This window comes from Bombus terrestris, chromosome 13, assembly GCF_910591885.1.
Source record: "Bombus terrestris chromosome 13, iyBomTerr1.2, whole genome shotgun sequence".
Classification (NCBI taxonomy): Eukaryota; Metazoa; Arthropoda; class Insecta; order Hymenoptera; family Apidae; genus Bombus; species Bombus terrestris.
In genome coordinates, this window is record NC_063281.1 from 11,835,940 (window position 1) to 11,851,790 (window position 15,851).

Genomic DNA, 15,851 nt, shown 5'->3' on the forward strand with positions numbered 1-15,851 from the left:
GACCCTTCACGAAAAATGGATTTATTGCCGTTCGCTTCGACTTCGGCACGCTATCGAGCTCTCTGATCCGTAGAATGTAACCATCGTCGTCGTACTATTCGCGTCTGGCCTTCTTCTTCAAGTTGGCCCCTCCTCGTCTTTCTTCCCTTCCTCGTCTCGTCTCTTCCTTCCTCTATCTCTTCGTCGCTCACGCCGTCAAACGATGTAATCGCTTTTCAAATTATCGCCTCGCCCTTTCCTTTATTTTCCACGAGGAGACCAAACCACGGTTTTTCGCGCGTTTGTTACATGGCGGCGAGGTAAGCGGAAAAAGTTGCCGACGAAACTCGTTAACGCGGTATTACGGAACGATCGACGACGCGCGATCGGCGATCCGCGGACCGAGCGGACGTCGATGTGGGCACGGCCAAGAAACGACGCCGAGGGGAGGGCTCAGGTGAGGACCGATGCATCAAGCAAACGGTGACACTCGCCTCTGCACGGCGTGCATAGATCATGTCGACCTCGTTGCCGTCGGACGCGGTGCTCCGCGACGAAGAGACGAGGAAAGATCTAAAGCTTTGGAGGGGGTCGCGCTCCCTCCTCCTTCCTTACGTTTTACTGGCTTTCCTCTTGCTCGCGCTCGTTGCATTCCCAGAGCACAGATGTACGAACCGAACGAGATAGACGCGCGCGGAAGAGAGCGGAACAGTCTGAGATCCCTGCTCGAGAATACGTGCATACGCGCACGGACGCGCGTGCACTCGTGTACGTGGCTGTACGTGTACGCGCGTGTGTTTTTTCAACGAGATTTATTACCGAACTCCTAATGCTTCGGGGCACGAGGAGAGGGTGCTGCCGTTCTTCCCACCCATCGACTCTCATCCCCGTCCCTCCGCTACTACCGTCGCCAACGTCGTCGCCGTCGTCGCCCTCGACGTCATCGTAGCCCGTAGCGTTGTCGTTGTCGTTGTCGTTGTCGCTGTCGTAGTCATCGTCGTCGTCGTCGTCGTCGTCGTCGTCGTCGTCGTTGTCGTAGTCGTAGCTGTGCTCGTTGTCGTCGACGCCGGTCTTGCCTCGCCGACACTTCGTACCTTCTCGCCGCGTCATAGCACGCTCGCTCTCGTCTTCTCGCGCCGCTTAATCCTCGGCAACCACGCTATTACGAGTTGATTTACATTCCTGCGTTAACAAGGGCCACCGGAACGCACGTACAATTCGGCGCTGCGCCACTCTGCCTCGCCGCAATCGCTTAAGGTCGCGAGCTTTCCTACCTCGAAAAGGGGGAAAATTAAGGAGCGTGCGACCGGACAAAAGATTCGCGGTTTCCAACGCAGTGGCACGCGTGCCGCGTGGTTATGCGCTCCCTTCGAATCTGGTCAAACGTTAATCCGCCTCGCGTAAGCCTAACTGCGGAGGAACTTTGGCTAGCAAACCTCTGAGACGAAAGGGTGTGTACCGACTGCCGTTACACTCGGGCAATAAATGTCATCGCCGAAATATTTACGGCTACAAACGGTATCGTAAGCGTGTAATAAATCATTATTAAGCAAATCGTATTACCGTTTATAAATTTGACTCTTAAGGAAAGCAACTTTAACGAGATCGTCGCGAAGGATTACGTAATTTCGACCGCGGCCGCGTCACCGTGACTCTTTTCTGATCTTGGGAATTCTCACCTAGAAATAGCTGTCCTCCTCGTCAACGGGCCACCGCGGCCACGTCGACTGGAAAGTTTTGACTCGGCCCTCTTCTCTTGCACGTCCCCCCCCTCTCTCTCTCTACCTCTCTCTCTACCTCTCTTTCTCTCTCTCTCTCTCTCTCTCTTGCTCTGCACCTCGTTAGTCCTGCGTTATTCACCCCATCCGCGCTGCGTATCACGCCGAAAGGCGCAAACCAGCTTCGAAGGAAACACCTCGGCCATATAAGCGAATAAAAACACACGGTCGCATATACGTATAGACGCGCGAGTACGAGTATAAAAATGATCGATCACATCGTAATTCTCTTACGAGCTAAACTAATGAGAAAAATGCCGGCCAGCGAGACGCTCGAACAGAGCGATACGAGTCGACGAACGAGTCGGATCGACTGGCGAACGGACGAAGGAATAAATGGAAAAGACAAAGGAAGCGTGTGATACGGTGGGGGATGTCCGGGGGGATGAACCGAGCAAGGTGAAAAGCAGCGTGAGAAGACGGGGGAGAAGAGTAGAGCGAAAGGGATGAGCGGGTAGGAAAGCAGGGATAGAAAGGATAAACGGAAAGACACGGAGAAGAAGTCGCGAGACCAAGGAAAAGAGTCTCCTTCGTGAAACAGGCAAGAGTGGGATGGGGGCGTGGGTGGAATGGGGCGCTAGTGGGGAGAGAAATACGTCGAGCCGGTGCGTGGCAGGGGTGGGGATAGGTCAGGGCCGCGGGTAGAGGGGTACGGACGTTAGGGTGGGTGAGGGGTCAGACGGGGAAAGATACTCGGTTTGGCGCGGGGCTCGGAATGGGACGAGAGTATGCAGAGAGAAAGAGAGAGAGAGAGAAAGGGCGAGCGAGCCAGCTAGAGAGAGAAAGAGAGAGAGAAAGAGAGAATGAGCGAGCGAGAGAGAAGGGTGGCAGGAGAAGCGTGCAGAGAAGCAAGGCAGAGGGGCGGGGAGAGGCGAGGGGAGCTGAATCGGCGGGGAAGCGTGGCCAGGGGCGAGGGGATGGCATAGGGGAAGGTGAGGTAGGGGTTGGCTGGCCGCGGCGGGGCGGGTAGGGGGTGCATCGTCGGCGGCGGCGACGGTGAGGTGGAGGGGGCAGAGGTGGGGAAGATGACCGCGGAGCCGTCAGTGCGCCACGTGCTGTCGTCGTGGGAGGGTCTTTGCTTTCGCTCCGTTTCGTCGGCAAGTCATGCATGTTACCGCGAAATCGTGACTCGTCCCGTGCCCGAGTGCTCGTTCGTCCGTCTTCGATAGTGTCGTGGTCATCGGGAAATTACGTTCGATCGGTCCGTGACGAAAGTCGCGCGACGATGAGATAGTTATTATGGTCGGTGAGGCGCGCGCGAACCCGAACGCAGAAAGAAACGTTGCGAGGGAGTGACAGGCGGCTCGACGAACGCCGAGCCAGTTGAGTGAGTGGTGCGTCTTTATTGTCTTTGCGTTGGTGGAACATCCGTGAGGATGACGCGGTGATATGGTGTCGAGGGAATCACGGAGGACACGCGAGTTCCGATGCTCGTCGTCCAAGCGCCGCGTTGCTTCGCCCATACCAGTAACGAGGATAATCGCTCCTGACGTAGCCACGGAGCGAAGGACTCATCGGGACTGACGTTTCCTGCGCACTGGAACCACTACTTCACGGTGAGTCTGTTTTCTCGGTATCCATCCTCCAACCTGGTATTCGCCTTTTTCTTTCGCTTTTCGGCCCAGCTCCCTTTTGGCATTCTTCGTAACTCTCCTCGCGTCGAGTATAGCCACTGGTTGATCGAAGGAACCGAGACACCCGTTCCTTTCTCTTACGACATTCGGTATCTCTCTGACCAACCTACAAACTTGACCGCTGGTAGACGGTAGTCGATTCTTCCTCGCTCTTTCCAGGGCGTGATTCGTAAATAAGGTCAGCGGGGATATTATTTTGCGCGCCAACGTCCAGTACGCGCGATTCTACGTTTAACCCTCGTGACCGTGCTCCATTCTTAACGTGCATCCCCCTTCGACTTCGACGAAAGCAACGTCGATGCTCGACTCGCCGAGAATCGATTTCCATTATCGATCGAAAGCCGCGTGGCATCGCGTTTCAATTTTTTATTTCGGTCCATGCGTGTCGTTGTGATTTTCGCTCCTCTTCGTCGTTTCCCACTTTTCTCTTTTTAACTGCCCCCCACCTCGCCTCTTCTCTCCCTCCATCGTATATACGTATAGGGTATACACCCACAGGAGCACATGACCTACTCGAACGGATACATATCCACGCTTGAACAAACAACCGTACACAACGCACCTTCGTACACGCTTCCTCTTCCACTATATACAACGCGTCGATCGACGAGTAACTCGAATCATTTTTACGTACAAATTTTTAAATCGTTCGTAGTAGTCGGTGACTCACACGTGCGTCGTCCATTCGTACGAGTTGCAGCGACTCTCGTCGTCTTTGATGTGTTTGACAAACGCGTTTCGAGTCGGTGACGCGGAGAAGGAGATTAAGACGCGAGAACGCGAAGGGGGATCGGCCCGTCACTGGTCAGACAAGCGGCGACGAACTCGGCCGTGGTGTTCGCGCGGCGCGCCGCGGCGGTTACGTCGCGACAAACGTGCCATCGTTGTTTGCCGAGATGCTCGACGCGTTGCCACGTGGCACGCACCGTGATTTGCGACGGAGATAACTGTCGACGCATATAGCTTTCCTCGTTGCGATCGTCTAAGGCTGCGTCTCACGATCATCGTCCCGCTAGACAAAGAAGGCTTCGTACTTTTACCTTTACATTTACGTGCACCATTGGATTTCACGTTAATTCCTTAGCGTTTTCCATCCGATTTTAAACCCAATCGTCGATCCAATCATCGATCGCCAAGTGACGAGATGAAAGAAACGATCGCGGTAGGGTGCGTGACAGACGAAACGCGTTTGTGATTTCAGGTTCTCGGGAAATATCTGCTCTATCGGAGAGGTGTCTGCGAAAGACGCTATTGTAGAACAGACACGATCGTAGAAAGTTCATCTACGCGAAATTTCGTTCGAAACTAAACTCGCTGCCTATTCCACCTCGGTATACCGTCTAATTCTATTGCCATAGATTAAAACGACGATGCGTCGCATTAACCGCGTGATAATGTTTAAAAGAAGTTATCGTATATCGAGGTGATTTTGCTTATAGTTATTTATATTGGTTAATACGCGCCTCTCGTACGATGGATGCTGCTGGAAAACAGGATATCGTAACAATTATCCATGTGTCATCGGAGCAGTTATAGATCTCAGCACTTTATATCTCTGGTTTTAAAAGTCCGGTTGACTGCGTGACTAAGGTCATTATGGTCACAGCCGATGCTCGATCTGTGGCAAAGTGTCATTTTGACGAATACGTTCGAACGTACGGTCGAATATATAGGAACAAATCATACGTATAGAGTCTAACAAGTAGAATTTTACGAGTAGAAAGTTTGAGAAAATAAGGATAGCTGGACGATCGAACGTTGGGGAAAATATGGACGACGATGATTCAGATAAAAATGAGATTCGAGCCCACGACTATACTTTGTTCCTTGTTCGACAGAATGATGCGATCGAAATCAGTGTGTATGGTTTGCATCGAAAAATATCGAGTTGACTGGTCATAAATTGGTATTTACATATTCTCGAGCGAGGCGCACCGTTAAAATTCATCGACTTAAAACCGAGCAAGAATGACGTCATTGGACGCGATTAAATCCGTCCTGTCACCGTGAGACGCTTTCGAGACACGTATTATATACTTACTCGCCGAGTCTATGTGTGAGCCGTCGAGAAACGAAGGACCAAGGGTATAAGGCGTTTATTTAATCGAGCATTCTGAATTTGGGAGCGCGAGATTCCTATTGTTTCGACGACTTCGCGATCGAAATGGCTTTCTGCATTTTTTAATAGACGTCAATTCTGCAGAGCTGCGCTTGACGCGTGACTGACACTACTGACGTCATTGTGTCCGGGAAAACCCGCACGTCATTCTAAAGTTCGATTAGGAATATGCTTTCTTACATCGACGATCGTTGTAGCAAATTTAGGCAATAAACCTCTGCTTCTGCCAAAGGTGAAAACGAGATGCTTCTATTCGCGTCCCGCGATAGATCGTAAAAACGGACGAACGAAGAAATCAATCTCGAAGATCATGACCCCCTTGTATAATAATTTATTAACCAACGATATCGGTAAATCGACGGATTACAGACTTCTGTGTTTGTATCGTCGTTATCGATCGTTATCGACGGATTAGCCACCAAGTGGCCCATTCTGCATATCGAATTACGCGGAAAGATAGAAGAATACGGAAAAGAAAAGCGGCGTCGAGCAACAACGAAAACCGAACGTGAACATCTAACGCGAGAACGAAACATCGCGGCGAGGAGAATCGCCTAAACTTGTATCACGCGAACCGTGTGTCCTCGGACGAGATCGCGCGAACCAAGTTTCGCCGTATAAAATCAAATTTGATGAAAGACATCCATATAGATGGACGTTATAAATCGTGTTTGTAGAAAATCTGTCACGACGAAGAGAACTCGTACAGCAATCTAACGTGGTTCAATTATGCAAGAGGATAGCCGAAGAGCAGCTAAATCGCGCGCTACGTCAACACAGCAAAGTCATGCTTCGCTCGATCTTTAATCCGTATAACGTATTTGCTGGCGTTCGCAGCCGGATGAACGAACATTTACCCGATACGTATATGTAGCAGGGAATGCATGGCCGTAGGAGAGTAGGCGACAAGTGTAGAACGGTAAACAAGCGTGGAGATACAGCTTGTAGGAGTACGCGGCCGAAGTCAGCCGCGGGAACGCGAACCGGAGTTGGAAGCTGGCGTGTTGGAGCTGTGCCGCGTCAATAGCACACCCCCGCGATTCAGTAGCGCCTATTGAAGTCTGCGATGACGGGCCCCGTCTGTCAGCAGATCAAAGCCGAAGTAAGCTCTCTTTGTGATGCTCCGCCGGGTCGGTATTTAATTATGTATGAGATCGATATTCGGGCCTTCGGGGGCTCTCTTTCAACTTCCCAGTCTCTCGGTCTCTTGGTCTCCCCGTCTCGGTCCATCGTTCTCTCTTTTACCCCGCCATCGAGCATTTGCACACACATTCGCCCTGCCGCGTCTCCCGCCACCCCCCTCTTCTTTCTCCCCTCTTCCCTTCGTCGCGCTTTCCATCCAGTCCTCGATACATCCTCGTTAGGAATAAACTCGAAATCATGCCAACTACGTTATACCTGTTCTCGCATCTATGTACTTTGTCCGTCGATAAAAACAGACAGAAATAAACGCCAATGCGAATCTTCGTAAGCGAGCTTTTTCGATCGATTTTTCGTTTCGATCGCATTTACGCCGTTTATATTCGCTTTGGGACGTGGCAAAGAAAAATTCGATCGATTCGCACGTCGAAGAAACGATTCGACGGTTTGTTTACGGGCTCGTACCTGCTCCGTGACGTTTGAAGGGGCGGTGCAGCCAAGCTTTACGCGCACATTTAAATCTCGCCCGATCGTAAAGATCTCGTAAACGGCGAACGTCCATCCGTCTAGAGATACGAAGGATCTTGAGGAGAAAGACGAGATTATTACCGAGGTAAACGAACGCGCGGCCGGTGGCTGTAAACTGTCAAGGGACGCCGCACCCGATTCACCACCTAACGTTTCAATGAACGATCGCTAACCTTTCGCTCGTATTTAGCGTTTTACCAGCTTTCCTTTTAACTACGTCGGTCCTTTTCTTTCTCTTTCTTCCCTTTGCTCCTCTCCTCTCGTTTGCCCCATCTTCATCTACCTTTCGGTATCAATGAACTCCTGACCAATCCAATTTTGATTCCCGTTTCCGAAAGCTTCGTTTCGGCGATCGATCGTTTACGCGACAGTTAGCAACGTTATTCGGTCGTGCGAGAGAAATTCATTTTTCGCCATTGTCGAATAACAATCGTACGATAACTTGTTGGTCGCCTATGCGTAATATAAAGACGATGTGCGTTGCTCGAGCGACGCACGGTAACTGACTTTCCCTTCTTCTTACCGCACCAACCCCACTGGCCTAAAATGTGTCTGTTGTTTATGGCCTGCACTTCGACACACCTTGCCTCGACTATATTATCGACCTATTCCAACAACTATATGTAAATATTGCGCAGAGTAAATATTCCATTTGTATCTGACTTATCTTCGACAAAGTAATTCTATTTTGTTATTCATTGACGTTCTTTAGGAAAATAATCTTTTCGGAGGTGGAAATATCAATATTTATATGCAAAAAGGCGTGTGTGTCACGGATCGTTTAATATACTTAAGATAACGCATAAATACATTAATGAATACATCTATATTGTATCTAATTACAAAGTCGATCTAACTTTATTAACTTGATTTATGAAAGTTCATATTTTTATGAATATAATCGCGCGTATAAAAACTCCGTGGTAAATTGCTCAATTTATTTATAACTAGTATTGTGTCGATTAGAGTACATTTTAGCATATCGCGTAACGTTCTTGCTTCTTTAAACGTTCTACCAACTCGCACCTGTTAATTACGCGGAAAATGATTATTCGATCGTATTAAACCATGTTATTTAGAATCTTTTAAACATCTCGTTTTAGAGATCCGTTTCATCGAAGCTCGCGTGCAAAATTAGCAAGTGTCTGTAACTCGTGGACGGAAATGGAACTGTTAAAAAGAAAAAAAAAAAAGGAGGATATATTTGAACCGATATCGACCCGATTACGAACTTTCGCGGGACCCTTGAACCGCTGGTTATTCCACCAATTTCAGCGAGACTTCGTCTTGCGCGGAGAGACACACACTGGCGAGCGTGGCGGTCAGCGAACCATTTCGAATATTTATTCGTTAAATTTCACGATAAAAAAAACTCTTTGATCAAAATCATGCCACTCGATGAACGTACTATGGGTTTTATCGTGATACATACGTCATTCAAGAAACAAATTCAACGACAAAATAAAAAAAAAAAGGAGGGAAAAAATCGAGAAAAAAGGAAAAAAGCGTCACCCTCCGTGAACGCAAAAAAATATTAGCCAGCCGTGATGGCGCTAATTTGCCGCGACCTGCGGCGGTTCGGTTGTTCCCGTTCTCTTTCTCTTTTCCACCCTCGTTGCGTGTCTCCTTTCCCCCTTCGCCCATCTATCTGCCTATCCGTCCGTCCGCTCGTCTCTGTCTCTCTTTCTGCCCCGCGCGATTACCCGCTCCGCTTTTTCGTCCCGACAAATCCATTTCGCTCGATTTCCATTTTTACGCATCGATTGCGCGTGTGTGCAATCGTGCCGCGCAACGAATGACCACGAAAGGTTATCGTTGCACTTCGAATTACGATCGATGCGTACCTTTCTCGTTTTGACGTTTTTGCTTCGGCCGTCCACGTGCGCGACCTCCAACGAGATGCGGTTTCAAACGCTCGCAAGCTTTTCACGTATATGCAATTCTTTGCTTCGCATGTCGCAGAAGTCCGTAGCGCGATCAGCGAGGCTGCTGATTCTACTTGAAGGAAGGACTTCGAAGAAAACAGGAAATTATCAAATACGGGTTTATCAGGCAAATTCTGGATATCTTCTGGATATCTTCAAACTCTGTTCGAAAACGACACCTTAAACGGGGAATCTTATCCCGAGGTTTTCGCTTGTTTTCGTTCTGCTGCTGATCGTCCACGTATACTAAATAAATTTTATTTATCTGTTTATTTATATTCTGGGATGGGCCCATTAAAATACATGCATTTGCAACGACAGGTAGTTACTCGATACGGATATTTAGAGAAAAAAATTTTTCCGAAATATATGTGAAAAAGCATAGTTATAGTAAATTTGGGATAAAGATAACGCCTCGTAGATCGCTCGCTCGAATAACGCGTCACTGGCGAAGATCTATGCGGTCCGAAAAACTATTAGCTAGAGAGAATAACATACGATTTAGGGTATCTAGATGGAAATGTTTGGATCTAGTAAGCGCGACATCGACATAGCTACGGTTTTCAAATTTCCCAATTCTACGTTTCATCGTATTATATCTTCGACTTATTTTTCACGCACACTCGTGCTCGTATCGAACGCGTTATAATTACCAGGAAAATTTCGTCGTGCCAACGACCGTTCGAATAAGATTCGCCCTGCTTCGTTAACGTTTCCTAATCATTTCGCGAGCGTGCACAAGCCGCGTATCGATGATCGCGGAAACAGGCCAAAGGCAAGAGAGCAAAAACGAAACGTTTGCGATGTTGGGTGGATGAGCACGCGTACACACGATCGAAGCGAGAATTCGTAGCAAAGAGGGACTAAAGAGGAGGACAGAGCAAGAGGGACACGGGGCAAGGGGAAACGTTTTGATCGGTCGCACAGAAAATTGTATTTTCAAAATCAATTAATATCCAGAGAATAATAATACAGTGGCTAATGATCGTGCAGTCATGTATAACCGACTTGTTCCCTCCGCCCCTCTCCCTTTTCCCTTGGTTTACTCGCGATGACCCTCGGGCTACTTCGAACTGGATTCCGCGCGGGTTGTGACGCGTCGATTCGGCCAAAGTGCGTTTGACAATTTTTAATTATCGATAACGAGTTTGACCGCGAAGATAGGTCGACTGAAATGCGATGCATCGACGAACAATCGAAAACCGGGCTCTGCTCGTTCGACGATATCGTATCGTTTCCGTTGTAAGCATCGAGTTCATAAATTGTCTATTTAACACGAACGGTAGTTTGTCTCTTTACCGCGTTGGTCGCAACGATCCCGGCTAATGGTTTATCAAAGGCAGATGCGTGAAATACGATAATTCGACCGGTATGGTTTTATTCCTACGATATTCGACTAAACGCGATCGTACAAAAGTCCGTTCTCTCGTTTTTCTCGTACTAACGCTACCTATATAACCCTTGAAAGGCAGATGGTTTTACGTACGCGGCAGATACTGGGTCCGAGCGGGCCTCTAGCGAAATTTTCCTCTTTAACCCATTAAACGACCAAGATTGCGTTAACGCGATATTTCATTCGCAATTTCCTTTTAGTCGATTTGGATTATCGAGTTTCATAAAATCCGTAACCAACTGAATTTCAAGAAACGTCTCGATATTTCTTTCGTTATTATTTCACCTTTCGTTTCAATTCGACCAAGTTGACAAAATTTTAGGAAGTTTATTTATACACAGCGATTAACGAACGAGGATTAAATCTTCGTCGTTCTAAGTTCCAGCTTCTATGACGCGAGACAATCTTCTCGCCAATAGTTTCATCTCGTATTCTCCGGTTCGACCGCGTACATAATTGCTGGCGACTTCGCGGTTTTCCAGAAGTTTTTCGGAAATTTCTCGCGTGGGATTGCGGCAGCGTTTCGGGCGCCGCATCGATCAAAGAAACTGCCAAGTTGACGTCGCCGGACGGCTCGTAACTTACTCTCCTTGCACAACCATCTAAATATACAGAGAGAGTCTCGTGGTGCTCGGCTTTGTTTCTCCCCCTCTCTCTATCTGCACTCTCTGTTCGCCGTAATGTCGCCAGCTCGAAAAATTCACCGACTTTTTCGCGGTCCGCTTGCTCGGTCGGTTGCATCCATCGCCGTGGATACGTAGACGATCGCGGCCCGAATAGATGATATCTCGCAGTTAGTGCTCGAAGAAGTCCGGAAACGCGAACGACGTACTTTATGTATTCGCGATAGACGATAAATTTTCTCTCGCCTCTTGCCACGAGCGGAAAAATTCCACCGTGAATCACCAGTTAGATTACTCGCGTCGTTGCTCTCCGGATTTCGCAGGACACAAGTATTCTGCTATGCGCGGACAGAGAGAATCGCGTTGGCGACGCGCGCGCGTGTCCCCGCGATGGCTGCGCCATAAATCATTCTTGATGATTCTCCGCGCCCGTACCTACATACTTTGCTCCACGATTCACCGCCACCCGTTACACGAACCGTCTTTAATTTCGGGATCGAGCCGAGCCTACACCGTACTCTCGTACCGAGACCAGCTACTTACTTCTCGCACGCGATCGAGTCGTTCCGTCTACACGGCATTCGATGAATCATCCCCCTCGAGATCGAACGTCGCGTTCCACGCTACCGGAACCGCCACCAAATACGAAATTCGCCCTTTCGAGAGTCGCGATCGGCGCACTCGCCCAGGGATAGTCGAACCATCGTCGGGTTAAGAATAGCTGTGAAGCGTAAGGCGCGTTATCGGCGCGGTTTCTTCGACCGAAAACACACAGAAATTGTGTCGCTTTCGAGCTTTGTACGCGGCTACGAAAAAAGATGACTGACGGAAAGGTACCGCCACGTCGGATCGCGCGTTGCGTGTTTTAAAACATACCACACGCCGTACGATTTTTAATCGTCGTATTGCAACGTTATGTCATGATCGAGGATTTTCATTTCGCAACTAGTTTCATCCGCCTTTGTTTTAACGGAACGTTATTATCTACCTCTTGGTTTTATCGTTGGAAGCAGAAGAAAGGCGTAGGTTTCCTCAATTTTGTTGCACGCTTAAGGAGCTAATAATCCAATATACGAGAAGCTCTTAAAACTTGATTCGGATTAACGATCACGGCTACGGTCAGATCGCGTCAACTTTCATTCGTCTCGCCGGAACCGCCTATTGTTAACGCCGTTACCGAATCGCGTGTAAGCGACGTTGACCGCTGCTTGACTGCGCGTGATTCGACCGTAGCGCGGATCGTCCCCAAGGAATCGTAGCAACGCGCGACGCGAATCCAAATCGCGGATCCAGCGTCAAAAAAATCGTAACCGCGTCGAGCCTGAACCATAGACGGACTCGAGAAGAAACTTACGCGAGTGGAATTGGTTGGCGAGTTTCGCGCGTTAAGAAGGAAAGGCGAGAGATTATGGTCGTAGCTGGAGGAAGGAGCGAGCGTGTGCGCGTTATAGGTGAAACACGGTACCGGGTGATAACAGCGAATAATAATCGTGCATGTTACGTCAGCGCCGTGCATACGTGCCGAGAGTGCCACCCACTTGCACGTAGATCACTCTCTTGTCTCTTCCCTCTCTGTCTATCCGTAGCTTCTCCCCCTTATCCTGCGTTCCCTCGCGACACGACGAACTGCATTCCGAGGAGGAGCTAGGATCTCGCAACGACAGCGACCACGTCGTAACGCGGTCTATTGTCGGTGAGGCGGCGACACCACGGTTTCTCGGTTCTGTAGCTGCACGCGCGTACCGTCTGTGCCAACACGCGTGTAACGGTATCGAAGTCGCGTGTAAACCGGTGAATCACGGCTCGGCACGGTTCGTTGCGTGGGAAGAAAGTGGGAAGGGGTGGCAGTGGCATTGCTTGGTCCGAGGACACTGATCCTTCGCGAGAAGTTGTCGGGCTGTCGTCTTCGTCGTCGTTGTCGTTGCCACCGTCGCAGACGTGCAACATCAACGACGCTGCAAAACGAGAAGGATGCGAGAACGATGTCTGGGTGGAGTCGAGCGAGGCTCGAAGCGATCGACCTTTCAACGAGCAGGTTGTGTAGGATTCACGGGCTAGGAAAACGTAAATGCGGGATAGACATCGGCGCAACAATGTGCAACCTTGATCTTCCAATTTAATACGCGGCGTTCGAACGAAAGGAACGTTTTATCGGTCGCAATGGGTTTCCGTCTCGCTTCGATCCTGCAAACGTTTTTCCCGTGTAGCGTATTATCGTCCCAAGCGTTCTCCGCCTGTCCGTTAGATTATGCGTATTAGGTTGTCCGGAAAGTTTCTTTCTAAGGAAATAATAGACGCACAATATTTCTTGTTTTATATTAATTTATTGAATTATGCACGAATATAATAATACAAATATAAGGAAATGGATCATACCTAATTCAATAAAATAATATAAAACAAATATAAAAATTATTCTTCGTCTATCATCACCTTATGAAACGAAGGAAACTTTTCCGACAACCTAATATATTCTCATTTTATCATTTCTTACGAATATAACGATTCGACCAGCGAGCAGAAAGACGATGACAGAGTAGCTTATCCTGGTGCAAAAGAAAAAGAAAAGAATTGCGACCGGTACTTGTAGAACACGATGACCGACGCGTATATCGCGTTAGATAAATTTAAAGTTTCGACGCGCTTCCGTTTCCAAAAAATATTTTTACACGCGCTACGTATCCTATACGTTGTACAAAGTTCGGTGTATTCCTCTCGCCCCTGTACCATCTCGCCAAGTTTCCTTCCCAGCCTCGCACAGTACTCGTTACTGGATCTACGTTCGCTTCGTACAGCTCGGATGGACTCCGTTTTAGGGCGGAATGAAAATTCGTGACCGATCGGCCCGGCTGGACGTTCGCGTTAACGTCCGGTCTGGCTCGTCGACACGAGGGATTTGGTTGAGACTCGTCAAGTCGATCGATTATTTTTGACAAGGTTGATCGATAGGCGCGCTGGCAAGCGGCGAACATCGACTGTGCGTCGAACGTTGCGTCGTCGTACGGCGGGCACGACGCTCGCATCGTTGTTAACGTTGCGGGATATTAATATGCCGGATGTTACTGATCGCCGAGAGCTTGTTGAACTTTCTTCCGTTCTTTGGTTCATTTTCTATTCTTAGAAAATTCCATCGGTTTAAGGAAAGTAGGAAAGAATCGTTAGAGACGCGATTTTCTTCGAACAATCTCGCTGCGTCGTTTCAATCATTTTCCCTCAAATAATCATATTTTTCTACCATTGAGAAGTTTCTCGAGGAAAAGATCGTTACCGATCTACGTAATCGACTAAAGATTCTTCTAAAACGCCAGACATTTTATACAGCCTGGCGAATAATATCGTCGAACGAGTCGATCTCTTCCTCGGATCGATCAATAAATACAAAACGAAATTGATCTATTCTTGCTGTACCAGCTTTTTCGCTCGCGCTTTCATATCCGTATCTTGTTCGATTAATTCTGCTCTTTTCCGTGTCTGTTCTTTTATGAATAATTCAGAAAATCATCAATATCCCGATGATAGAGTCAGCAAATCTAAAGTCACTCTTGAAAGTGTCAACGGAAACCTGAATGCGGCGTAATGGATGTGAACGGAGCATATTTTTCATCGTTAGAATATGTGATTTTATGAATGGAATTATTAATCGTCATAATTTGCTTTCTGTCTCCGGCAACAAATCCAGCCAATCTGCTCAGAGAATATTTACTCGTGTATTTCTTGTTGCGAAGGAAAAAATACATTAGAATAAGAATAACTACACAAAGTAGGAAAATATGTATTAATAACGACACACACGAGGCTACAGTCCGTCGACTAAATAATACTAAATTATAATAATTATAACGAAATAATAAGAATATCGAAAAAAAAAAATATCTTCATCGTTGTAACGATCAAAGCTACTGTGAGAAATTTGTCTATCGTTGCGTAGTACGTTTAACGAAGATCGCATCGTCACGAACGTTCGATCGCCACGCTCAAATAATAATTTTTTCGTCGACCGTTTTACGATTCCGTGGTACCGGCTCGTCGACCGTGTAACCCCGATTCTTCGGCGAGAAATTTCGTGGACGATCTTATATAGCCTCGTCACGGAATGCCATTCGTCAGAATTTTATCGATCGCCGTTGAAGGGGAGCGAAAGACGACGGGTTCCCGTATCGACACGATCGATTCTCATCGATCGCGCGAGTACGATTCCAATTAACCCGTTTCCACGCATCGGTGATCGGTTTACGTTTCAAGGACCTCGTAAATTCGAACGTATCGATCGTCCGAGTATCGATAATTATGATCGAGGGATATCGTTTGTTCCGTTCACGGAGAAAGAGAAAATGACAATAATTGGCTCGTCCGTTAGCAGTTGGATGCTGGGAAACCAGCACAGTGATTCCGCCATGACGAAATCAAATCGACGAGTCTTTCTTTCTTTCGTCTTATCGATCTTAACGCGTGTTCGTCCAACTCTGTTACGCAGCATTCAGGTTTCCCTCGACACCTTCCACACTGTCTTCGCATCTTCCGACTCCATCATCGGGATACGTGACGTTATAAATGGAATTATCGATCGTGGTAATTTGCTTTCTGGTTTCGACGACAGCCACAACCAATCCGCACTGAGAACAATTATTTATGCGTTTCTTGCGTCGATGAAAAATACGTTAGGTTACATACACATTGCGCACAATAGGAAAATACGCGTTATACCAACGTACATACAAACTTAAAAAGATAA

At 48.0% G+C, this 15,851-nt stretch overlaps 1 protein-coding gene across 4 annotated transcripts in view; it reads left to right on the forward strand.

Annotated features, from left to right (window-relative positions):
- Positions 1 to 15,851, forward strand: part of LOC100650416 (protein tiptop) — an 89,609-nt gene that overhangs the window by 28,807 nt on the left and 44,951 nt on the right. Inside the window, exon 1 of one of the 4 annotated variants that reach the window (XM_020866109.2) lies at positions 2,759 to 3,313. The exons of the other annotated variants lie outside the window; for them this stretch is intronic. The gene's annotated coding sequence lies outside the window, so the exon portion shown is untranslated. Of the gene's footprint in view, positions 1 to 2,758; positions 3,314 to 15,851 lie in introns of those variants that run through there. 4 annotated transcript variants of the gene reach the window in all.